The 25,903-nt window shown below is 41.0% G+C and overlaps 1 protein-coding gene across 4 annotated transcripts in view; it reads left to right on the top strand.

Moving 5' to 3' along the window:
- Window positions 1-8,266: 8,266 nt before the first annotated feature.
- Window positions 8,267-25,903, top strand: part of SPIN1 (spindlin 1) — a 44,704-nt gene continuing 27,067 nt past the window's right edge. Inside the window, exon 1 of one of the 4 annotated variants that reach the window (XM_064641750.1) lies at window positions 8,267-8,333. The gene's annotated coding sequence lies outside the window, so the exon portion shown is untranslated. Of the gene's footprint in view, window positions 8,334-8,451; window positions 8,555-9,366; window positions 9,468-24,548; window positions 24,570-25,903 lie in introns of those variants that run through there. The other 3 variants (XM_064641748.1, XM_064641749.1, XM_064641751.1) reach the window with 3 other exon arrangements.

Below are 25,903 nucleotides of genomic sequence, written 5' to 3'. Positions count from 1 at the left end.
CTGCAAGCAGTTAAGACTTCGTTGCATGGTAAGCTTTTTTTCTGGGGGTTAATTCTAAACATCTCCTAATTGCAGGAACTTATACATTATTTTGCTTTCTTAATGGAAGTAAATCCACTCTAGATCAAAAATTAATAGGAAACATTTACCTCAGTATTTTTCAAACAGTTTTCTTTCTGCAATGTCTTTGCTGATAGGCTGGTTAGCTTATTTCAGATTCACTTGATTCATTAAAAAGTCAAGACAGAACAGTTTGAGTTGACTTTCCTATATTTGTCAATATTGATTTAATTTCCATGGGGTATTATTTATTTTTTTATTATTATTCCCAGTTATCATATGATTATATAATTTTTTATCAATGTAGAAGAGAGTTAAATTGAAACTTTCACCCAAAAAAAAAAAAGTGAAATCCTAACTCTGCTCAGACAGGAATATGTTTTCCACAGTGAAACATTTGAATGAAAATTGTTTGTTTAAAACATGACAGATTGGTTTATAGCCATCTGTATTGTAGGACCTGCAGGGTACAGAAAATAGTATAAAAGAGTAAACTAATGAACTCTGTATCATGAGATGTGTTCCCAGATTACAAATTCATATGTTGGATCTGAAAGAGCACAGTGAAGTCTTGTCAGTCATTGCTCAGTGCATTCCGAAAATACATGTTTGTGGAAGATTGAGAGAAAATGCATTTTAGAACCATCCACTTACCTGTGACATGTTCATGTGAATTTTGATTTTAAAAGTATAGAGTACATGGAAATATTCAAGATGTTTAAAAGGCACAGGTAAGGCACAGAAAAGAATGGAGGAAACTGTCCTGAAATTATAATGGCCACTAAACACTATCACTTGGAGGTTGAGGTGATCATTAACTACCTATTTTATGTAATTGAACCTAAATGCTATGTATGTTTCCTTTCCAAGTTAAGAAGGAAGGAAAAGATTTAACATATAGGTACTGAGAACCTCTGTAAGTTAATGAGCTCTCTTAAATCTTACCAAGATTTACAATACGTTCTTTATTCTGCAGATTAACTGTGTACTAGAAATATATGTTGTCTAACTGCTTTGTGTTGGCTCCAGACTATGGAAGAGTGCTCAGGCTGACTGCTCCAATAATGTTAATAAACATAAACAGACTGAAAACAATTATTTTTAGACTGCAGACTATAGAATTTCATTACATGAATTAGTCTAGTTAAGTCTGGCACATCGGAAAGCCTTAAGAATCTTCATCTAGGCACATATGCCCACAAGAATTATGCCAACAGTTAGTGTTACTGTTCAGTCACAGTAACGCTAACAGGTATTCATGTATGAATTTCTATTATTGCATCTACCCTGTAACAGACAGTTGAGGGATACATCAAACCAGATTAAAATCTTTTGAGAAATCAAACAAATAGCACATGTCAAGCTAAGAACACTTGCTCTAAATTTAACTGAATTGTACAAACCAACATCAAAAAACTAGGCAAAAACCCGTGCTCTGCACTAAGAGCGCGGCAAACATTAGGAAGGGACAGAGTAAAAGTGAGTGCCAGTAGTGAACATTTGAAGTGAAATTTTAGATTATGCATGTAGAGAGAAACATATTACAAAAAATTCCTTCACTAAAATGGTAGTTAAGCACTGGAACAACCTGCCCACAGAAGTGGTGGAATCACTATGGCTGGATTCATCTAAGAGATGCAGAGATGTGACACAGAGGGACATGGTTTAATGGTGGACTTGGCCATGCTGGGTTAAATGGTTAGACTTGATGATCTTAAAGGTCTTTTCCAACCAAAACAATTCTATAATTATACAAAAAAAAGCCAGTATTTTTATTAAATTCAGTTAGGGATTTTTAGTTCCCTTGTGTGAATGTTTGCTCCCAGTTTTGGTTTTGAAGGTTTTTTTTTTTTTTTTAAATCTCCCCAGAAAGATATTGAGGCGCAAAGGACAGTTATTTTGTGAAAATACTACTACTTGCAAATGGGTGTCTCCATCCTTCATTGACTGGTCCAATGCTGATGAGCAGTGTTTGCTCACTGTAGCATCACACTGTTTCCATGAAGACATATGATGGATGCAATGGAGTGCATCACGTTCTGCTGGGTGCATAGATACAATTCTTATATTTGATGGTTCAGCTGTGGAAGGTAATTAATTGAAATAGTTGTGAAGATCTGTGGGTAAGTCTTCTGTCCATTGTTCTGATGCAATTTGGTCCCACTTGTTATATGGTCTCCAGGAGGCCCAACTGTGATGACTCTCACAGGCCTGTGGAGAAATGAAGTTCCTGCTTTCAATATATTTAATGAATTCTTATGGAATTTTCAAAGCAGAGTGGTATAAAACAACTGTATGGGTTATCACTTCACATTGCATTCTATATAGTTGGCGTTCTTTTAGTTTTTCTTGCCGTGCTAGAAGCGCTGAGCCTCTCAAACTATATTTGCCTCTTGTTAATCCTATTTTGTGAATATCTTTTCAGGTTCTGTGGCAAATGCAGTGGGTGTAAAGTAACTGAGGCTTTTATGAAGCATATTTTTTTAGATGGTTGCTGGTTTCATGAAGGAACTACTAACGTCTGAGTTTAAATGCACCTCATAGTCCACAGGTTGCTATTTCTGCTCATGTTCATCATCCTACCAGAAGCTTAGTGGGTAAATATCCTTAGACCATCACAGTTGAGAGCACTAAAATACCATAAATCATTTTGCCTAGTTTTGTACAGATTCCAGTATCAGCACAGAGCAGAGTAAGGCCCAATTTCCTTTTTACACAACCCATGCAAAAGAACTAGCAAATGCATGTGACCTGGAAGTGACATGACTGTAATTAAAGCAAAAAAGAAAAAAAAAAAAGAAGTAATGGAGATATTAGATGAAAAGTGAACGAACAAAGGAAAATAATAAATACAAACTACAAGTTATGCAAATACTGTGGAAAACTGAAACAGAATGAGGCATTATGTTCATAATGTAACTTGAAAATACGTTGTAAGATTTGCTAATTAAACCAACACTACTGGGAGAAAAATCACACAAGATTATCTACATAGTATTTTCCATCTTGTATAGAAATACACTTGCCTTTCTTAAAACTAGAATAGTATTTCATATTTTTTCCTCTCCTCTCACTACTAAGTCTTTGAAAAAACAGTCTTCCTATCTTATTTGAAAGCAAAATAAGTTGTTCATCATTATGTGTTTCAAAGTCCACATAAAGGAAATAATGAAGAAAAGGTATATTTTGGAGCATGTATCTTCCTTGTTGGTCATAGAGATTTCCTCTACCTATATGGATATTATAAAGGGGAAAATGCTATACTTTGTCCAGCAAAAGGCTGAGAACTACTGCTTTTGTGTATGTGTGTGTGAAAGTGGGGAGGGAAGATAGAGGAGTGAGAGAAGAAGGGTTTAAGTTTCTGCAGTAGTAGTACAATCTATTTGGCATTCTCTCTTGCTCTGACCAAAGCAAGTATTTGAAGAAGGGTCTCATCTCACATGACAGAAATTTTTATCTGTTTCAAAAGAATGTTGGGTTAGTATCTGTGACTCTTCTCTCATTTATTAGACTCACATTATTATTAGGCCCATTTATTAGACTCTTTCCTTTCAGTAGTTTATCATTCCTTTACACATAGTAATAGATCATTCACTTATAAAAGGGTTTTAACTACACTGGTACAAATCAAGACTTTTATTAATAGAATTGAGACTGAGCTGTGAAAAAAGAATTAATTTTGCCACAAAGACTTCCCCATCAAACCTCTAAAACCTCAGTTAGGTTTTGCATTTTGCTCAAAACGAAGATTTAGATGATTTTAAACATTTTTTTTCATTTACTTTTTACATATGTTTCAATTCTAAGCAAATTCGTTGTAAGCCAGGTCCGATAAATTAAATACACTGATCAGAATTCACCCTCTCTGTTAGCAGAAGGTAGACACCTCTGACAGATCTTGAGTCTCATTTCATTAGTAGTTGGATAATCCCTTTAAAGCTGAGCTTCATTCACCACTTTCTGATGTATGCACAGATTAATTTTAAAAAAGGCAAGTTTTAATGTAGATCACCAGTATTTGACGCTTATTGCTGTTTTACTTAAATTGTTAAAAGACAGGTGTTTGGTTTCTGTAGACAGGACATTACATAAGTGCAACTATGGCATTCAGTAAACATGCTAGAAGGTGGCCTCTGTTTCCCTTAATTTTAAATAACTTCTGCATCAGCCTTATAAAAACTTTCTTGGAATAGAAAAATTTACCAGGGCACCACTTTGTTAAAGGGTAACTGATATACTTTAACAAAGAAATTAAGTTTCCTTGCTTAGCACCTTAAAAAGAATTTAAACAACAGGCTGGCTGATCCCAGCATTTAAAGATGTTGATTGAAAATCAGGCCTGGAGGCAAGATGTCATTCCTCCTTCAAATTCACATCAAGCAAAGATTTTCCCACTTGGGTTAAGAGGCTTCTGATTCTACCATCAAGTCAACAGAGCACTGTTTCTTCAGTACTTAAGGCTGGTTCTTCTTAGCCTAGGAAAAGAAAATTGTTAGAATAGAAAGTTTTTCTGGAACTGGAGGGAACCTGGTTCCTACACAATACATTCCAACTGCCTTCAAAGCTTGGGGGGGATTTCAGCCGTACTACTCCCAGGGAAACTGCAGCACTTAAAGCATTTCAAAATTCTAAGAAGTCTTTGTACATCACTTTTTAAAAAAAAAAAACAAAAAAACCAAAAAAAAAAACCAAAACACTGATTAAGTTAGAAGACAGTTTGCAGGATATTATTAATTAAGCTAAGTTGCATTCTGAGTTCACAATATGATTGTCTCCAATCTAATTTTTCATGACTCTTAAGGTACAGGAATCCAAATAAAGAGTGTTTTATGGGTTGTCATGCATTAAAGTTTCTTGTCTGATGTTGTTGTATTAAAAAAAGTCACATTATGTCATGCCAAGCTCTAATGGAAGGATTTCCAGCCTAATGGAACCTGAAAGCTAGGAGCACCAATGACAGTTCAGCATGTCCATCAGGACTGTGTCAAGAACTTGTAACCTGTGCTTTTTTCAGCAGGGATTTTTGGAATGTTCCTCAACTCTCTTTTTTTGTTTCCCTGCTGCATAGATGACAAAAAAGGCCACAATTTTAAAGGAATCCTTCTGAAGGAACTACTCATCCTCAATTCCAAGAAATACTGCTGTCTCTCTCCCATAAAGAAGAAAATTCAGGACAAAATGTAGTATTTGGTTTTGCTTTTTGTCAGCATCTGAGGGCCTCTGTTGCTTACACTTTGCCATGTCATATGAATTTCTAATTAGATGTCAGAGAGCTGAACACTCTGGAGTTTCTCTGTACAGACATGACCACCTCCACCACCTCAGATAACCTGAACGGACATCAGGCACCAAGGTCGTGCTCTGGCAATCCACAAATTCACAGTCTGGCTGTGGCAGGAGGTCAGATCCAACGCTGCAAGGGTTACAGAGTTTGTTGTGCACTGCCACGCCTACAGACAGTCAGGCAGTTGCTCTTGGCAATTCAGAAGAAAGAACTCATGGCCTTGATGGGCAGTTAATTTCAAATGCTTCTCAATCAAGTGATCAGTCTCCCATGCCTCGGAGATCACAGCACCTTTGATGGGCATGCAATGGGAATTCATGATTATGCCTTTCTCCTTCCAGGAATGAAAATGCTGTCTCCTTCTGTGGACAATTTCCAGTATCCACAGAGAACTTGGAAGAGTGGGTAGCTCTTGAAAGCATGGATAGCATCTGAGGATCCTGTCTATGAGTGTTTTCCAAGGTAATGGCTCTCCCATTGTTCGTAAGAGAAGAAAACAACTACGACCACCCAGACACAGCCCAGGATTACCAGTTTCCCAGTTACAGTTTCTCTTTTAAATTCCTCCTCCCTAACCCCAGCCCCCAACAACACAATGACACTACAAACAGTGTCAGCAGTGTGTGCAGAACTGAATGCAGCCCTCGCTCCTAGGACGCAGGTATCTCTCCAGAAATTAGTCTTTGTTGATTTCACACTTGGTCTGATGACTTCAGGATCAACAGGACAATGCCCGGTTGCAATCAAACAGTATTTCATTCAAGAAGCAGCCACATCCCATAAACAGAGAGACAACCCTGTGGTTCAGCTGGAAGGCTTGTGAGTCGGGGTGGTAACAGTAGACGCCAGCAGTGATCTGGCTCCCTGGATACTTAGATGCATCTGAACTCAAGAAGTGTATCTGGAATTGGTTCTTATACGTGATGGACTGAATGGAAGCTTCAGACAAAGTTTATCAGAGAGACCACCCCACACAGACAGAGGGGTCATAAAAGGCTCCTTTGCTTCCTGAACTCCTTCTCAGAGATGAGTCTTGTCCCAGTCCTAGTCCCAGACTTAGTCAACAACTTATGTCTAAAGAATTGCATAGGTGTAATTGAACCTTTATATGACTTTGTCCTGCAGGATTAAATACAACCCTGAAAATCAAATAGATTTATGTGAGGTAAATAATTTATTTTAATTGATGATAATGATTAAAAGACTTTATTAGACTAAAAGACTTTATTTAGAATTGCAACTACTTGTTGCAAGTACATAGTGCACTATTTGTTAAATCAATAATTTCAAAGCTACCTTAATAATTACTACAGAGATTGATGTTACTCACTATAACATGCCACACTAGAAGGTGAGGGTAACTGAAGTTCTTGTTAATAGGTCCCTTGGGGCGGATTAGATTGAGTGGATATTGAACAATCAGTGTTTGCAAATATATATATATATGTAGGGTTTAGTTTAGAACAATTTGATTGCAATGGAAAGCATGTATGTAGTCATTTTGGTTGTTATTATTATTTTAAATATAGCAGTATATAAGCATTAAAATAACACCTTAGAAAACGTATAAGGAAAAGAAGGAAAGAGAAGGAAAGGATAAGAGTAGATCCACCTGTGAATGCAGCACTGAGCCTTGATTGTTGCAGATGTCCACTGATCGAAGTGGTGGTCGCAGAGCTGATCCCTCAGGTGTGGGGGAAACCCATGGAACAAAAAGTTCAATGGGTTAATATTCAGAATCATAGAATCAGCCAGGTTGGAAAGGACCTCTGAGATCATCAAGTCCAACTCCCCACGAGAGTTAAGAAGCTTGCTACTTCTCTCCTAGGTGTCTTGGCATTTAACACTAATGGTTCTGAAGATGACAATTATCTATGGTTTGTCAGTTGCTGAACAGATCTGGACTACTTGCAGGTTTTCCATAAACTGCCCCCTCAGGTACTGCCTCTCAGCTTGCTGGTAGCACTGCAGGACAGCCCATGATTTGAGAAGTGATCCCCCACCTCCTTTTTTCTGTTTCCCTAATGCATAGGTGAGAACATGTCTTTAAAGGAACCCTTTACATTTTGAAGGAACTACTCTTTTCTCCATCCCAGTGGTGTTGCCTCTCTTGAAACGAGAAGAAGATTTCATGCAACGTGCTGTCGCTTGTATTGTTTACAAAACACTCTGCCTGCCCAGGTGAAATGCTTGTCGGCCTTCTGGCACCCACACTACACTCCTGGGCTCCTTCTTCAGCACCAAGCCTGCCTGGGTTCAGGAGCATTTGGACAATGAGGCAAAAGAGGCAGCTCTGAGGCACACGGGGCATCGCCGAGAGCGGGACTCGATGATCCATGTGCTGTACATAGCTCAGGAAGAAATAACGGAGAGCGGAACCTGGAGGGCTCCTGAAACAGCCTCTGTAACGAGTCAAACCAGTCCAGTCCAGTTTGTTCAGAGATTACATAACCAGAGCTAAACCCAGCCCCACACGGGAGGATCGCGGTGCGGGGTCGGCCGAAGTTCAGAGGCTCAGCAACCACCTGGGGTCCATGAAGGATCCCCCAAAAGACCCTCTCAGCTGAACTGCGCAGTCTCCGGTGACTTCACGAGTGCATCACCTTGAGCCCGGCACACAGGCCGGGCGGAGCCATCCCACCGTGCGCCGGGAGCTGCGATAGAGCAACGCCCGCTCCTTCGTGTACACTGGCCCTAAGGCGTTTTGTTCCCGATTGGCGGTGACACTCGTGGGTCCCTTTAACTCGGGATATTCCGTGACTCCGCGACTCTGTGCAAACACCAGCCCCCGAGCGCCGTTCCGAGGTGCGGACGGCAGGACCCCTCAGGCGGCGGGCACGGCCCCAGCGGGCCCGGCGCGGGCGGGGCCGCTCGGCGCTCGCCGCAGTCGGGGCGGCGCAGTGCGCCTGCGCGGCGGCGGGGGGGGGGGGGGCCGCGCGGGGGTGGAGGGTGACGGCGAGATGCGGGCGGCTCACTATTTGGCAGGAAGGTGAGGAGGCCTCTATCCTGGCGTCGGAGCTCGCGTAGGGAGAGGGGGATCCAAATGTGGCAGAGGCGAGCAGGAGGCAGCGGCGGCGGAGGGGGACGAGCGAGGCGAGGGGAGCGGCCGCGCGCGCCGCCGCTGCCGCCGCCGAGGAGCTGAGCGGCCCCCGGCCGGGCAGGGGCCGAGCGGCAGCGCCCGCACCCCCCGGGCGCCCGCCCCGCCGGCAGGTGAGCGAGCGGGGCGAGGGAGGGGACGGGGGGAGCGCAGCCCGTCGCGCCGCCCTTGGCCTGGCCCGGCCCAGTACCGGGCAGAGCCGGAGGGAGTCGCTGTGGGGGGACCGGCGCTCCCAGCCCGGCCGCGCCTCGCCTCTCCTCTCCCGGGGCTCCCATCGTTCATCCCCCGCCCTCCCCGCCCGGAAGCCGCGGGCGGCATCGGGGCCGCGGGGGCCCCGGTCTGGCGTTGCCGTCTGTGCCCTCCCTTCCCCCGCAAGCGCCCCGGCTGCCTGGCAACCCCCCCGCCTTTCTGGGCTCCGGGGCTCTGCCGCCCTCCCCCGGCACGGCCCCGCGTCGCATTCACCCCGAGGGGAGCGCTGCCCTCCCCCTTTCCCCGCTGCGGAGCTATTGTGTGCGGGCCGGGGCTGGGGCCCGCCAGGGGCTGCCGGCGGATAAGCGGCCCCCGGGGGAGGTGGAGGCGGGAACGCGGGACGAGGGGCCGTGAGGGCGGCGGGGGAGCGGAGCCGCGGGAGGGTGTGCGCGCCCCGCTCGCCCTGCGCTGCTGCCATCCTTTGTCTGCCGTGCCGCTTTCCCCTCCTCCCTCGCTCCTTTCCTCCCTCCCTCCCTTCCTTCTCCCTCCCCGCGTTCCCGTCTCTCTCTCTCTCCCAGGCTCCAAACGCTGCTGCAGCTGCAGGTTTGTAAATACTGGACCCACACTCACACGCACACACACACAACATGGCTGACGCTCGCCCTGCTCCTCCAGCAGGCTCTCCGCCTTCTCCCTCAGTCTCCGCCGCTTAGCCGCTCCTCCGTGCAGGCTTTTGTTTCTTACCCCCTCCCCCCTCATCGCACATCCAAAAAAAAAAAAAAAAAGGAGGAAAAACAATTCACCCTCCTTATTTGCGCGCATGGCGGGATTTCAAGGGTAAGGATCCTCGCTTTGGAAGCTTTCTCCTTTCGTTTTGCCGTTTACAGCAGAGTGAAGCCTAAAACCAGCGGTGATTTGGGAAGCTGGCAAGGCCTGGGGCGAGGGAGGAAGGGAGGGAAGGAAGGGGGGAACTGGGTGAGCCTTGCTGAGAGAGGCTCGATTGGAACGTGCGTATCTTTTTCTCGTTTTGGGTGGGGGGAGGTTGATGCACCAGAGTGCTGGCAGAGATGAAATACTGTGTTACACTTGCGGAATGATCTAGGGCCGTTTCTTTCATTTCGGGACATAGTTCGCTATAAGGGATCAACTCGGCACAGCCACATTAAAAAGACCTGAACTAGTTATGTCAGAATAGGCATTGTGTAGGTAAAACCCGTAGCATGGGCTTTTTGGATTTCTTTGCGTTCCCTATACCTCCTTGTCAGTATCTTGAACAGATTGCAAATTATGGGATACAAAACTGGAATTAACACTTGCCAGGTCTTTGTGTTGCTAGTTTTCTGTCATAGATTAATTTGCCCTTGTGATGACAATAGCACGAACCGAAGCATTTCCTTTATGCTAAAAGGAGCAGGCCTGCTTTTCAGTCTGTTTTTTTTGTTTGTTTGTTTTATTTTTCTTTTTCCTTTTTTTTTTGATTGTAAAAAAGGCATGGCATCCTGAACTTAAGTGAGCTCCCAAACTAAAACAAGACTGTGCTGTTGACCTCTCTACTAGTGCAAGGCAAATGCTCCTTTCAGTAGCCCCCACCTCAGTTATTCAGAGCACCCCCTTCTGGTTTTGATGAATCTGGTTTGGTTGGTTTTTGGTTTGTTGTTTTTTTTTTTTTTTACTTCTTATGACGTGAAACCAAAACAACATTTGAAAGTAGTTTGAGCATATCTAAAGTGATCTGCCATTAAACAGTTTAATTTCTAGATTGCAACCTAAGGGTGAATGCTAGAGGTGAAAAGACAGTGATGCTTTATATTGCTTTCTAGACATGTTACTGTAATTCATAGTAAACGTTCCATTTTTCAAAGATTATATTTAAAGACGTGGTCTTTGTTGAATCATATACACATGGATAGCCATGCCTGAAAGTGGTAAATGTCCTAACTAACTATGTCCTCTTTGTCTGCTTTGCTTTAGAAACTTCTAGTGCAGAAGCACTGATATGACATAGTCACACAGCTTTTACTGAGATAGAAATGAATACTGCAATATAGGAATTAAATATAATATCTTAATACTTCTTTCCGCTGCTTTTTCCATCCCCATTAACAAACATTGATTAACCAGAGATGAGGAGGAAGTAATACGTAGAGAGTTTAAAACAACGTAAAACTTAAGGGGTGTCATCCAAGTTACAGGATCATTTTGGAATGTGTATCTACGTCATGGGCCCTGAGCCAACTGTGCTACTCCTAGATGGAAAAGTCCGAGCAGAAGTCTGTAACCTCGGTAGATTCCTGTAACAGTCCATTATGGTCTTTTTTTTTCTTTTTACATTTTGCAGCCTGAAGGCAGTATTGGTAAAGCCACCAGAGTAGCTTACCACTTGTAGTTAATTAGCCATTCATTATGATAGCCACCACATTTTGAAATTATTGCTCTCTTACTGAAAATGTGAACTGTACTGACGTATTCAGCTCCTCCCTCACTATAGGCCTTACTTAAACCAATTCTTAGGCTGAAGAGCAAAATAAACAAAATAAAAATAGGCCATCCGCAACACATCTGTTTAAATAATTGATCACTTAAAAGTAGTCATGTTTAACTCTTGTATGTTGTAGTTGTTTTGCTATAAGTGAATTTTATTCTGTAAAATTTGGCTCTACTTCATCAGCTTCTATAGCATCTTTAGGTTGCCATGGGGTTCTTTTCTGTGACACCTAGGAGATCTTTCTTTCTGTCTTGTTTGTGTTGATTTAGTCAAAAATCAATATTGTGGGCCCATGAGGAGCACATATGGTTGAAGAACTTGCCAAATCTTTGTGCCTAAGTGAAGACGCTCCAGTGTTTTTGCCATTGTGAGTAATGCTAGGCTATGTTTAACCAAATTAAAAAACCTGATACTAGTAGAATCTTCTTTTCAAAAACTGTTTACTTTTACGTATTGGCAAATGGGACTGAGGAAAAAGAAGACTGCAAGAAAAGCAGTTGCAGCGATCAGCTTGCTGGAAGAAGCTAGAAATCTCTTTTAAGAAGGCATGCTTTTCAAAGCATCTTCTATGAAGTATATAATGACTCAGTCTAGTTCTAAGTATTTACAAAATTATCATTTAAAAGATACAGTCCTAAAGGTAATAAACACTTGTAATTGATCTTACTCTTCAGTACTTTCTTTGTATTTTTTCCAGGTATTCCATTGACTTCTTACCCTGTATCTTTCCTTGCTATCTATTGCCAGGCTGCACTCTTTGACATTTTCAGAGCTGTAAACATCTAGCTGACGCAAGAGCTGTTTTAGAGTGCATTTTAATGTAATGCATGATTTGCTTAACGTTTGACAAATGAAAGATTTTTAGTAGGATTCTATTTACTGAAGCAAAACACCGGTTTTAAATTTTTTTCTGAGAATGAAGCCTGTTGCTGTAAACTTCTTATGCTTCCATTTTGGTTTTGCTTATCTCCTTTCCTTTCTTTCCCCAGATAATAGAAATATCAAACTTGACATCTTGATGGTGTGGCATGAGAACATGTTTTTGTCAGTGCCTAAAACTGATTCAACAAAGAGGTTTAAAAACCATTTTCGGAAGCTATTCGTTGAAGCTGAACCAAAAGAGAGAAAGTTATTTCCTGTTGTATGCTTAGATAGCTTGTTTCTCATGATGAGTGTGAGAAAATTTTTTCTTTTGCTGTTTTTCTCATTTTCCTTCTCTTACCACATTCAGAGTTCAGTCGTTTTATGATCTGAAGGCAAATGCTGATCTTTCTTCACATGGGTTTTTGTAATGAGTACTTCTGTATATCAGAATGTCCCACTTGCTATCCAGGTATCTGGATGTCTACAGGTTATCTGGATGTCTACATCCCACATGCCTTAAAAGAATGGGGAATGTAGCTTCTCTTGTATAAATGTGTGGACTGCTTCCACCCATATCTCTAAGACATGAATACCTATTGAGATCCTTGAAACAGTGCAGGTAACTGATGTGTATTTATCTATGAACAGCTGACTGCAGAGGCAAAGGGGCCTCATCACTGATCCACGTCAAACAGTGGTGAAATAATTTAATTGGAACTAACTGCTTTCAACATGTGGTGGTTGCAATTAATTTTCTGTTGCAGTGTAACATGTGAGTTTGCTGATGTCATACAGAATTCAGGAGGTGAATGGATTTGACTACCAGGTTGTGGAGTCTGGTTCTGCAAATCCAGGTTGCATTCTTCTGTTTCTTTCCTGTAATGTATGTTGTGAAACTGCTGTAAATCTATGCTGTGTGAGGTCTTGAATGACTGACTGACTTGGAGACTTGACTATTGTAAGGGTTCCACAAAATGCTGAAATGTATAGAAAAAGCTGCGATTACCTGTAGTGACTACTAGTCCTAACTATTACCTAACCATATTTAAATGTTGCAGTTATTGCAAGATGGTTGGGGTGTTTTGAAATATTTTTTGATTATTTTTTCGAGATCTGCTTGCGGAATAAGTGTTACTGTAATCACTTGCAAGTAGGTTTTTGTAGTCTTTTTGGTAAGACTATAGAGCTTATAAACCCCACAAAACTAATTTAGTATTAGTTTCACTTGCAAAATTCTTTCCTAGTGTGTGGAACCAAGGGAGCTTAAGTTCAGTGCATTATCTTGTGATTTCTTTTGAGATTTTTAAATAAGGAAATTTCCAGCATTCAGATATAATGTTTTGTGAGCTGAGTTGCGTAGGAGAAGACATATTCTAGAATAGTTCCCTGGTGACAATTCTGCAAAGTTCTATTGATAAACTTTTCAAAATGCCTTGACAAATATATTGTTTGCTGAAATTCGGTGTAGTGCCTAGGCTTCTTCTGGTAGGCAAAGGTTAAGTATTTAGCATGGACTGGGAAGTATCCTGTCTGTTCTTCTGCATGTCTGTGACTTAGTTCTGGTCTTAACTGTGCACTGTAAAAGTGTCTGCAGATTAGGCTGTCTTTATTAAATTTTTTAGGAATGATAAAAAATAATAAAAATAATGCTTCAAATGTGTAGGTTGTGTAACTCAACTATATAATTATAGTTGGAAGAGATTTAGCTGTGTCTCATTCTGGACAATTGCTTTCCTGTCCTGTCTCATAACCATGTATATTTTAGACAATGATCTGAACATCACAGTGAAAACACAATGGGGGCAAACATGTTAGAGATCAATTTACTTCTTTCTCAAAACTTTCCAGTTGCAGAGAGCTTTGTTAAATGGATGTAATGACTTTTTTTCTGCACTAATCCCCCTCAGAAATTCTTTGTTTTAATGGTGAAAGATGACCCACGAATTCTTTAGTAGCTGTTTTGCTGTCCAGGAAACTACAGATGAAATGTGATGATGAGATTTTGTGAGGTGTGATAGGCCAAAACCTCTGACAAGAATATGTTCAAAAGTAGCTTAATGGTAGATTCTGCCTTTCATGCGACTTCATAGGAGTCTCACCCTAAGTGCTTTTAGGATTAAGGAATATGCAGATTTTTTATATTCTTGGAAACCACAGATTGTTGGATGCTCTTATGGCTGGCCTCTGGGCCATCTCTCTCTGCTACTGAAGGGAGGAGTGAATAAGCATAGAAATCTCTTTTTAGTCCCTGGACTGCAGGCACAGATCTCAGGTAAAGTACATCTCTGTCTTCTGCACCTCCATTTTGTCAGTAAAGCATACTTAAATTAGGTGCCAGGCACAAGATAAGAGAGGGCAAACAGACTTTCCTGCCTGTTCAAGTTGGGGGGGCGGGGGATATTTCACTCCTGCCTTCATTTACACCTGTGTGTACACCCCAGTGGCTTGTATGGAGATAGAGACAGATTAATGTTGCTTCATGTCACTAGGAATATGTGGCTGTATTAACAGCCATAACAGTGGATGGAAAGTATGTGTTCAAATGTGGTAATCTTGGTGGCTAACTGGGTGCAGTAGGCATTGCATTACAGGTAGTTTTAGGCTAGAGGATTGTAGAACATAATTTGCGTGGATTCGTTTGAGGCAGGGTTTTTTTTTTTATTTCTTCTTATGTGTACTTTAATTGAAGCAGGAAAAGTGATGGTGTGAATAAATATCTTAGTTTTCAGTCGTACTTAGGCCTCTAACCACATTTCTAGAGGACTTTATATTTGGGTGGGTGCAATTAAGAAGCAGGCATAGGCATAAAAGGCGGAGGCATGGTTGTTCTTGTGTGTGCTCTGCTTATCTGTGGGACAGGCTTCTCAAAGGCCTCACCTGCTTTTATGGGGAAGGATATCCTGCCTTCTACAAGCCTGTTTGCTGGAAGGTACCACATTTTTTCCCTTTGCAAATTTCCATTTCTCCCCTGTTGTGCCGCTCAGTTAAATAGACTCAACCTTGTTTGGAGCACCACAGGACAACTTAGTCCTCTTTGCAAATAAGTATGTGCATTTCCGAAAGGGAAAAGGGGTATGGGTTTTTTGGGAGGATTGTTGGTGTTATTACCAGTGCCTAGGCTGATGCAGAATCTCAGGAAATACAGTTAAATATTTGTTGGTGAATCTAGTTCAGGTGAAATACAAAGCTTTCTGGAGAGAAAATAAGATTATGAAGCCAAAAAAAAAAAGACTATCTCTACCTGTTGCTGCAAGTTCTAGCTCTGAAGTCCTATCATGATTAATTTACTTATTTCATTTCCATTTGTGCTGCATGCACAGTGGAGTAATTCCAAAGCAATGTTTTTGAATAGAGCTTATGACCAGAGTTGAAGAAAGGAAAACATGTTTACTGTGGATCAAGCAAGGCATGGTAGAAAACAAGTTATTCAGAGGTAGTCCTCACTCTGTTCTGACTTCCTTCTTGCCATCATTTTTGTCACCTTTCTGCAACTACAGAACAAGAGTAATACAGTGTTTTAAGGCAGCTGTTTCTGAGCAAAAGTTTTCATATACTCAAACGCATGCAGATGTTGTGTTAAAGTCCATTTTTTCACAGTAAATAACTTCTCAGAGCAACTTGAAGCAATTCGCCATTCCCATTAGTTTAATGAGTATGCAGAACCATACTAGTTTCAGAATTAGTATTTTGTGTGGTTTTCTTCTGTGCTTTTTAAAAAGCACCAGCAGCGTGAGGACTGGTCTGTTCTGATGCCTCCACTGCTTTTAGGGAGAGTCACTGGTTTCAGAGCTTATTTTTTTCCTCTCACCGTTTTCTTTTCTTTCTCGTCCCCAACACACACACACACACATGCTTTAAGCAGGACATATTGTGTGTTCCACCAAAACTCTGAAAGACCTGTACACAAGCAAAGAAAATACCGTGTAATGTCACAATGCTGGTTGTTCTCATCTTATAGAAAAATGTATGATTGGCAGTTTAATAAGCTGTGGTTGGTCTTGCTGGTGATTTCAGTGTTGACTGCAGTATCTAAATTAATAATAGTGCAAATATCTGATGTAATTTCTGTACAGCTGTACGGTTCTTTTAAAGAAACATTTTTTGGTTTGAAGTAGTATTCTTTCACTGACCCTCCATATTTATAAAAACCAGTGTAGTTAGCAGTAGCTAGAGCACATAATACAATGCTGAAGTTTGTTTTCAGTGCCTTGGTGTTGCTGCAGATTACAATTTTGACATCTATTGCAGCTATTGACCATTTAAAGGTGATAATCTCTTTAGGTTAAGATTTGTATTAACATTGTAGACATTGAGTGAATATTCTGCAGTTGACCTGGAAAAACTGAGTTTGCATTATTAGCTGGTAGCCATGTCAAGAGACCTGCCATTCTTAACAGCAGGTGTTTTCACTTTAGTGATTTGCGTTTCCAGTGTAAACAGTTACGTGAATGCATTTGAGAGCTGATTTAATATAAGCTGAAATGGTTGAAGGTGAAGGAAATGGGTAAGAAACTCAGTTTGTAACTGGCTGCTCACCTTTTTCAAACTGCAGATTAAAGGCAAGAGATCACTTTCCCTGAATCCTTTTTGCAGTTTTGTTGGGGTTTTTTTCCTCTGTTCGTTGCAAAGACAGGATGAAAATTAGTAGTGATTTGAATTGTCTGATGCCGTTTATAAGCTTTTCTTAAAACCAGGTGTGTAGTTAGAAATTTCTCTGCTTTGAGTATGAACTTAGTATTTATCAGTGTGATCATGCTTCAGTTTGCCAGAATGGTATTGTTTGCTCCTTCATTGCAGTAATTCCTAGCAGAGTTGTCTATTTTGTTGTGACTAGAGGAGGCCTTAGCTTACCAATAATTTCACTCTAATTCCTCCTCCTACTCCCAGCTGATTTAAGAAATAAGAGAACTACATTTTGATCAGAGTATAGTCAGTCAGCGTTTGTGTACAGTGGAGACCCAAGTTAATATCTCTAATTCATTAAACACTGTTATGATTGTACTTACTGTGATGTTGATTATGGGAAAGTACATGTGTCTCAAATCCATGAAAAAATTGACTCATAGTACATCTTGTCATAGTTTTTGTGGTGTATAGAGCTTATGTGGGTAACTGCATTTTCTAACCTAGTCCCTTTTAAGTATTTTGTGGCCCTGCCTTTTGTTTTGTTTTGTTTTTTTTAACTGAATTGCTACTTATTTGTCAATAGCCTTATTGGTTACTTATTTTGGGGTTCATAACAATTAAATTTTGACTTTCTAATCAGTGCTGTGAATAATCAATACCTTGTCCTAAGAAGAATTTTGAATCCTTATATGTTTGTTTGCTTTTAAAACTTGCAGGTGGTTGCTGGAGCACAAGTTTTAAGTATGGATGCATTAATTACTTGGCTTACTTTCACACACACTTGGTGTGTTCTGGCCCTCTAATCCAAACTGGTGGACTGCCACAGCTCATCTTCAAGACAAATAGTGATTATGTCAAGAGCTGCAGAAATTGGACATAACTGGCAAGAATAGTCGTATATCATCAAAATTCTTGGTCTTGCAAAACCATCTGATGTCACAAATTAAGTTTGGCTTAGGAAAATATTTTTATTAAGCCCCGTTTCAGTGTAGTGTTGCAGTGGCATCTTGGCAGTGTACTCAGTACTACTGGATTGTGGAGAACTGGTTGTTGTACACTTAAAATGACACTTAGAAAGATCAGCCAGCCTCCAAAAGAAATGTAAACCCAAGAGTTTGATTTGCTGTGATCAGTGAACCTAACAGACTTAGCTAAGTGCAATAACTTACCACTCCATTACCTTCTAACAGCAGGGTTAGGTATGTTTGCCCTAGGCTTGCTCTTCCAGAATGTTTTAGTGATCCTTTTGTCTTTGGAACACTGCTTCTTTGACTAACACAATAGAAATTAAAGCTAGTCTTCAAAGAAAGGCTGACCTAAGTATGCACAACGAGCAGACACTTAAACAGACAACAGGGAAATGCTGGACTTTTTCAAATACACATTTCCCTCTCTAGTTTCCAGAGACTTGACTTTGTAAATGTTAGCAAACCAAATTGAGTAAACTTGCTTAAAGTTCTTATAAATTATTTGGGTCAACTCCATCTGTAAGAGCATGAGTAAGAAAAAAATAATTACGTTATAAGACTTAGAAGTTGACTTGCATTTACCACAGAGTGGTAGAAAACATAGTGATTGTACAGTAGTAAGGTGCTGCTGTCATATCCTGGACAGCTATTATTTTTGTGCATATGTTTTTTTGTGTTCAGGGGGAGATAGCTACTTATCAGTAAGGAAAGTTGCAGAATTGTAGAGTGATTTGGATTGGAAGGGATCATGAGGATGATCTAGTTTCAACCCCTCAGCCATGGGCAGGGACACCTTCCACTCAACGAAGTTGTTCAAAGCCTCATTCAGCCTGACCTTGAACATTTCCAGGGGTGGGGTATCCTCAACTTCTCTGGGCAGTCTGTTCCAGTGCCTCACCACCTTCAGAATAGAGAATTTCCTGCCAATATCTAATCTAAACCTAACCTCTTTCACTTGGAAGCCATTCCCCCTTGTCCTGTCACTTCACACCTTGGTGAAAAGTCCTTCTGCAGCCTTGTAGGTCCCCTTTGGGTACTGGAAGGCTGCTGTAAGGTTATCCCAAAGCCTTCTCTTTTCCAGGCTGAACAACTCCAGTTCTTCCCTACCTGGCCTTGTAGGAGAGGTGTTCAGTCCTCTGAGGATCTGCTGAGAGGCTCACCTGATCTATATTTGCCATGATGCAAACGCATGTGACTTCAGCCAATTGCAGCAGCCTGTGACAACTTGTTACCATGGTGTCTGTGCAGGTTCTTGTCTAATTTGCAGGAGACTGAACAATTACGAGTGGGTTAAAATTTACCTTTGGATAAACTGATGCAAGGAAGTGATGACTTTTTGAGTAAGTCATCTCTTCTTCAGATTTTTATAGAAGTCTTGTCTTGTAAGATTTATTTAAATGTGGAGTGCCATGTAAGTATTAAATGATCAGTCAGTAAGAACATACACAAGTAAGTATTTTTGCATTGCCTGTTAAGGGGATGCTTTAAAAAAAAATCATTGTACTTTAGAGTGCTGTTATAGTTTGTATAAAGTCATAAGAAGAATTGTTGCAGTATAGTGAAAAGAAATTAAATATTTGTTACTAAGTATATAATAACTCTTTTTTAAGACGTTCAACTAATTTCGTGTAGCTGTTCATGATGATTGCATAGTAGAAGGGCAAAATAATACTGAAATTGAACCCTGTCTTCTGTTAGCACAGGCAAATCATTCATTAGTAAAAGAGATTGTGCATATCTGTGCTGCTTGAGAGAAGAGCAGATGAGTTCTAAAACGAGTCTTTAAAAATGTATTATATGCGTCTTTATTGTTTTAATACTAAGGTGTGCATAATATTGCAATAGTGGGCAAATTTATTTTCTTCTTTTCAAAATTAGTTTTGCTCTGCCAAACAGTGACTTAAGGGTATGTGTGTAGATAAAATGTTAGCCGTTAGAAAGAAAATCAACTAGAAACTTTTTTGTTTAAAAACCGCTATATGGATTAATGTGGAACTTAAAATTTGATGTTGACAAGCACATTGGTTTTGGTGGTTTTTTGTTTTTTATTTAATGAAGCTATTGTAAGCTCATTTAGCACATGTCGGTTCTCTTAGACATTTTCTGGCCCTTTTTCTTCCTCTGAAGAATTCCAGGATAATATAGAGCAGCATATAATTAAATATAATGAAGAAAGTTTTGGTCAGATGTTCCCAAACTGTTTCCAGTTGATTCAAAGACCCAAATAATGGGAGAAGCCTTGATCTGTGAACTGTTGAGCTGGATCAGCAGAGATGATCGTCTCTTGCAGGTGCAAATGTCTGTTCAGCAAGGGAAGATTGATTAAAACCTCTGGACAGAGATGGGCTAATTCCCACACAGCAATACTGGACTGAATGTTCCATTAGTTTCACTAGAGAAACTTCTTGCTGCCTTTTATATGGAAAACAAAGATGAAAAATAGACAAAGCATGATTAAAGTGCACCTTATGATGAAAGTGAAGTCATCCACTTTGTCCTTCTTTGTCCATCTTTTTAGCCTGCCTCTGGTTTGCTTATTCAGTAGCAGAATGGGGGACAGTTCTGTGCATCTGCACTTCCAGTGTTACTGCAAGGATTGCTCAGTGTATTATGAACATGCAGGTGTTAGAGATGCTATACCAGTTCCTGAGTTCAGAGAGCTGTAATAATTTGATGGTTATATTCAACACAAAACTAAGTACAATTGTGTTTGTGTTGTTTTCAGTCTAGTGACTTCTGCTAGTTAAATAAGGCTGCAAGTCAAAAGATCATTGTGGAGCGGTGGACAGTTAAATGTTCACAGGTTTTACTGAAGCATGGGGTGAGTTTATAGGTGCTTCCCTGAGGGTTGAGAGGTGTCCACTCAATCACTGCTATTAAAAGCTTGTGAGGGCAAAATGGAGAAATTTTTGCTGTTGAAGATGATTGGGTTAATATTTGTCTGTGTTGATGATGCAGGTGTTGCCTAAAAGACCTGGGAGAAAAAGACTCCAGGCTAATTTAGTGTATGAGATAAGATAAAGAGAGCAGGTCCTTTAGTGAGTGTGTAGGCCTAGAGGAATACACATCACGGGGCCCTCAGACAGTGGTTCTATGATTTTATAATAAGGTCCATCCAATCCCAATTTGTCCACCCCCAGTTCTGCCCCGTTCTGCCTCCAACATGCCCCTTCAGGAATTGGGTCTGGGGGCGTGTGGGACCCTTTCTTACTCATCTTCATCTTCTTCACAGTTCTGAGCTTGAAGGTCGCTGTGTCTGTGTGATATCTGGTCGAGGCCTTAGGGTGTTTTTCTACAATTCTATCTTGAAAAGAAGACTAAACACACTAAGGGAGTTTTAGAGGGATTGATATGAAATGGGGGAGTAGGTTTGGGTGTGTGTAAACATTATGCTGCAGGGTGAGAGCTATAATACAGCTACATTAAAACCTACATTCACTACACATCTGCTTCTAAAATCTATAAAAGTTAAAAATAAAAAAAAAGATCTGAGGCATCAAGGTATACTGGTAAAATGTGGTGAGTTTATAGGTGCTTGTGTATATGGGATTGTCTGTCTGGAAATTTGTTGTTACTTCACTTATTCATTGTGGTTTTAAAAAAATCACTGTACTTTTGCTCCATAAGGATCTGTAACTTGAGACAAAATCTGTAATCTCTTAGAACAGAAGGTTTTTTCCTTAAGTACAGTGAAGTACTCTGAGGGAATTGTATTAGAAAAGACATTATTTTTGTCAGTCAGCTAACCTCCTTCAGATGCAAACATCATAATTTAACTTACTGAAGCTATATTTGTAAGTAATAAACTTTAGGTATGCACTGAGAGCTTGTTTTTGTTAGGAAGATTAGTTTTTTCAGCTATAGAAGATGCTTGTGTAGGTATGACTTGTTCCATGATGTTCTGAGGAGTTCTGATAAACCAGTAAATAATTTCTTCCTAATGCCTAGTCTAAACCTACTGTCTTTCACTTGGAAGCCATTCCACCATTTCCTGTCACTACATGCCTTGTAAAAAGTCCTTCTGCAGCCTTGTAGGTTCCCTTCAGGTACTGGAAGGCTGCTGTGAGGTTGTCCCAAAGCCTCTTTTCCAGGCTGCACAACTCCATCTCTTCTCAACTTAGCCTTGTAGGAGAGGTGCTCCAGCCATGCCATCAGCCTTGTGTCCCTCCTCTGGACCCGTTCCAACAGGTTGATGTCTTTCATGTGCTGGGGGCCTGACACCAGGGGGGTCTCACGAGGGTGGACTAAAGAGGCAGGCAGTATCTCCTCCCTTGACCTGCTGGCCACTCTGGTTTTGGTGCAGCCCAGGACGCAGTCGGTGTTTTTGCCTGCAAGTGCATGTTACTGAGTCACGTTGAGCTACTTCTCATCCACCAACACACACAAGTCCTTCTCTGCAGGGCTCCTCTTCAGTGCGTTCTCTACCTAGCCTGTGTTTGTGCTTGGGATTGCCCTGGCCCAGGTGCAGCACCCTGCACTTAAGTGGCACTCTTGAACTTCATGAGTTCCTCACAGTCCCACCTCTCAGGCCCATGTTCTTTGTGTGCAGCGTTGTGTGGGCTGGATAGGATTGGAGCCGTAATTCGGTGGTGTGTTTGTTGTGCTGCTGAAGACGACCACTGAGACTTGCTTAGCTTGTGTTCTGCAGTCTGCTTTATGCTTTTTTTAGATGGTTTTTGATGCTGACTGAAGGGCAGAGTTTTTTGGAGGTGGTGGCTAGAAGTTTTGTTTGCGACAAGTAGCCCTCAGTGAGAAACCAGAAACCACAGAGGAGCGTGTATTGTGGTTAGTTTTGCAGATGGCCTAGGACAGAATGAAACTCTGCAGTGGTCCCAAGACTACTGGTATGAGGAACTACGTAAAAAAAGGTTGAGCAGCTTACTGAATTAGTCACAGTCAAATGACTGAAGGACTTTTTCTTTAAAGCAATGGTAAAATGGTTTATGTAAATGCAAGGAAAACTGAAGGCTGAAGTCAGGGAGTAGGATAACGCAAAAAGAATGTAAGGGAGTGCTTGAGAAGTAAGGTATTTCTAAGTTGTTTTTTTTTAAAAGAAGAATTCTTGGCTTGCTTTAGTTCAGTATTTCAGAGCGGCAGATAGCTTTAGAAACTATGATAGAGTGGCAAGTGGTTTTGACAGGTGAAAGGGCTCTGCCATTCTGGAAGGGTAATCGAAGTGTGATAAACATGGGGAGAGCCAGGCAAGCCTGGGTGCTGCCAGTGGCACAGACTTCTTAACCTGATACCCTCAATAGAAGCACTTCAACGTGTGTATGTGGTATCACTAGTCATTTTTGTTGTGTGCCTGGTAAGGCTTTTCTCAGCTCATAACTAGTTATTATGCATGTACTTAAAATGCTGTGAAATGTGAGAAGAGCAGAGCTGTAATGAACGTGGAAATAATTAATTGTGGTTTTATAAGGAAAGCTGTGTGATTAGAGTGAAGCAAGTTTAAGGAGTGCTCAACTTTGCCTTTAATATTTGATTAACTTTATAGCAGTGCATCATGGCAAATTCAAAAGGTCCTACTAGGAAAAAGGTTAATAATGCTTTATAAAAAAATGTCCCCGAGTTCTGTGGAACAAGTCTTTAAAAAATGTAACAGTAATTTAGAAACCTCCTTTAACTTATCAAGCAGTTGTCTGTATACAGAAGCTTGAGTTTAACTTCGTTATTTCTACATTTGATCTTTTATTAAACGTAATTTTTAGATAAAGTTCAAATATTTTAGACTGTTTTGAGGATGCACTGTATCGTACACTGGTACTTTGTTTTGTGTTTAGTTTGCATACTCTTTGAGCAGATTTTTTTTTTTGATATTGGTCTGAAATAAGAACTGTAAAATCAAAATGTTAACATTGCTATCTTGGAGTTTCAACAGCTTGGGCAACAGCAGTTCCTGCTTCAGATCTAGGACTTGATTGTGGGCTGTGTTTTATTTACAGTGTTCTTAGTAGTACAGAATGTGCTGAAATAAGATGAATGGAAAACTGCCTCATGCTTTTAACATCTGTGTTGTGAAGTGAGGTTCTTTATCAGCTATTTGATCAAAATCATTTATGGGGGTTCTTGTTCCTACCTTCTCTTCCATTTAACAACTCTTATTCTCTTAAAAGAGTCTGAAGTTATAGCTTTAGGTAATTTTGAATGTACAAAGTGATTCTGATAAAACCCAAGTGTAAGGACATTAAGAGCACAGTTGCCTGTCTCAGGCACAGTCAGGGCCCATAGAAGGAACTTGCCATAAGATAAATCTCCATAACGGGAGCTTGAGATAAGCACAGAAGGGAGGAATTTGCAACAGGAAGATGCTGTTTCCAGGCCTGGCAGAGATGAGGTCTGTTTAGTGCATCCTGGTTAATGCATCCAGACAAAAATTCCTGCTGTGGCAAACTGCGTGAAAGGAAGCAACTGCTCGTACCTGTATCACCAGTCAAACAAATATCACCTCAAGTTGTGGGAATACACCTCCATGGATACCCGAAAGTTGGATTCTCTAGAGCTGGTACCCCCGTGCAATGCAAGGGCACACACTGCCAAGAAGCCCAGGGTGAAGAAGGACCAATGGGACACTGCTGGATCCATGGGTGTTGATGTACCTTCTGCTTGATCACCCTCTCTCACCCTCTCTTACCTTTTCTATTTCTTTCTATCTCTCTACCTCACATTGATTGTTAAATAAAATCTGTATTGTTGACTTCGGCACATGATCTCATTTTCACCTTATTTTGGGCAAAAGCATCTCTCACTAATTGGATCTTAACATTAAATTGTTGTCGTGGGCAGGATCCCTTTGATATGGTAGTTATCAATGCAGTGCAAAGCTATTGCAGTGATTTCTGTTGTGACCTGGAGCTGTTTTTTTTTCTCTAGGAGAAAGTCAGACTGACCCTCAGATGGTTAAGAGGGAGAAAGACATTAACCCTCAGTGAGCTAATGACTGATTCAAAAGGAATGACCCTTTGAAGGTCATTTGAAGGAATGACCTTTTGAAGAGTGAGTCAAATGGGGTTGTCCCCTCCTGATGAAATTAAAGGGATAATGCTAATCCTTCTCCTCACGGTGTCATCTGGACACATAATGATTGGCATGATCCACAAGTGTTGGCTGATAAAATTACAGTTCTTACAAAAGAACATAAACTAAAACCGGGCACAGGAAAGGCAGTTGTATGTGCTGGTTTGGTGCTGCCTGTACAGAAGCACAACAGGGGTCCTGGCTGTTCAGAAATCTGAAAGTGAAATAAGATCTTTACAAGATTTGGTGAAAGAATTGAACTGCTAGCTAAATGAGGAAAATGGTGAGGCTTCAGGCAGAGGCAGTGCCTGTTGCTGAGCTTGAAAAGAGGCTGTGGGTGGAGCCATTGCTTGCTGCTGAGCACGATCACATTGGAAAGTTTCAGGCATGGCTTTGGGATGCATATAAGAGAGAATTTTATGGGTTAAAGTGGTGCCATATGCAGCTACTGAGATATCAGTCTGGCCATAAATCAGGTGAGACTGAAATCCAACAAGTGGAATCCTGTCAGTGCATCCCATGCATTTGTGTTGTGGTTGTTTCTCATCAGCAATAAAATTTCTAATAGATGTGGCAGTGTAACATTCAGTGTTAATGCAATGGGATGCTGAGAAGCTGGGTGTGCAAACTGGATGGTGAGGAGTTAAAATCACTGGAGTAGATGGAGCAAGTATTTACCAGGCTGCTAAGGTTAATTTATGGCTCCTGGGTCAGAAGTAGAAGTCTGCTAACCCTAACAAATCCAGGGACTACAATGCGTTTACTCCATGCAATACCTGCACTCCCTGATTTGAGGATTGCTGGGGTATCACGGTGCCAGATTTTTGCTTCAGCACAAAATGGAATTTCTAAAGTTATAGCTGATGTGGCTCCAGTAACAGCTGCAGTACCGAGTATTGCAAACCTGACAGCCACAATACAAGCACCCGCGTGCTTGGGCATTGATGGGGTGGTTTCACACGCCCCTTCCTTTTCTCCTGTCTGGCTGGTGCACGAGCTGAGCAGACAGTTGTAGTTTAGTTTATTACAGGAATTGAATGCTAATACTGCATCTTGAACCGCTACTGAATTGGCACTTACCTGGAAGAGAGGTAATACACCTTTAAAAGATTCCCACAGGGGTGTAGGTGTTCAACCACTATTGCACAGGCTGACCTTGTCAAAATTCTACAGTCTCACTCCCTCTGGCCGTGAAATAAATCTGATCAGACCCCCCTGACAAAGTAGGAAGGTGTTATAGGTAATTAAACCAAATCAAAATATAGCAGCAAAATTTATTGTGAGATTTATATAAAGTGCAGATAAGCAAATCA

Source organism: Pseudopipra pipra, chromosome Z, assembly GCF_036250125.1.
Source record: "Pseudopipra pipra isolate bDixPip1 chromosome Z, bDixPip1.hap1, whole genome shotgun sequence".
Lineage (NCBI taxonomy): Eukaryota > Metazoa > Chordata > Aves > Passeriformes > Pipridae > Pseudopipra > Pseudopipra pipra.
This window is presented reverse-complemented; position numbering and strand designations above follow the sequence as displayed.